Raw genomic sequence first — 412 nt, 5'->3', positions numbered from 1 at the left:
GGCAGCGGCAGACACGCGGCTCATATAGCTCAGGGCAGTGGCGTTGCCAGAATGGGGCCCAGACAGGGAGAAGCTGCGAGCCTTCTGCTCAAAGCTGGTCCAGGCTAAGATCTGCTACGGCACTGCTTCGTGGTGGTTCGATACCTCGCCGTCGGATCGTGAGAGGCTGGAGAGGGTGCAGGAACAGGCAGCGCACATAGTGGAGGGTATTTCCAAGGCAACCAATCGGGAGGATACCATTTGAGAAGCTCAGCTGAAGTCTATAAACTATGTGGTGCACCGGAGAGCCTTGGAATACTATCTACGCCTGAAAGCCAAGGGGCAGACGCATGCGCAACTTTCGGACGGCATATTCCCACCCGAGCATCCAGTTTATGTCAGACTTGCGACGGTACACCGTCCGTACAGCACC

Source organism: Trypanosoma equiperdum (genome assembly GCF_001457755.1).
Source record: "Trypanosoma equiperdum strain OVI genome assembly, contig: ctg_1696, whole genome shotgun sequence".
Lineage (NCBI taxonomy): Eukaryota > Euglenozoa > Kinetoplastea > Trypanosomatida > Trypanosomatidae > Trypanosoma > Trypanosoma equiperdum.
Note: the sequence above shows the minus strand (reverse complement) of the source record.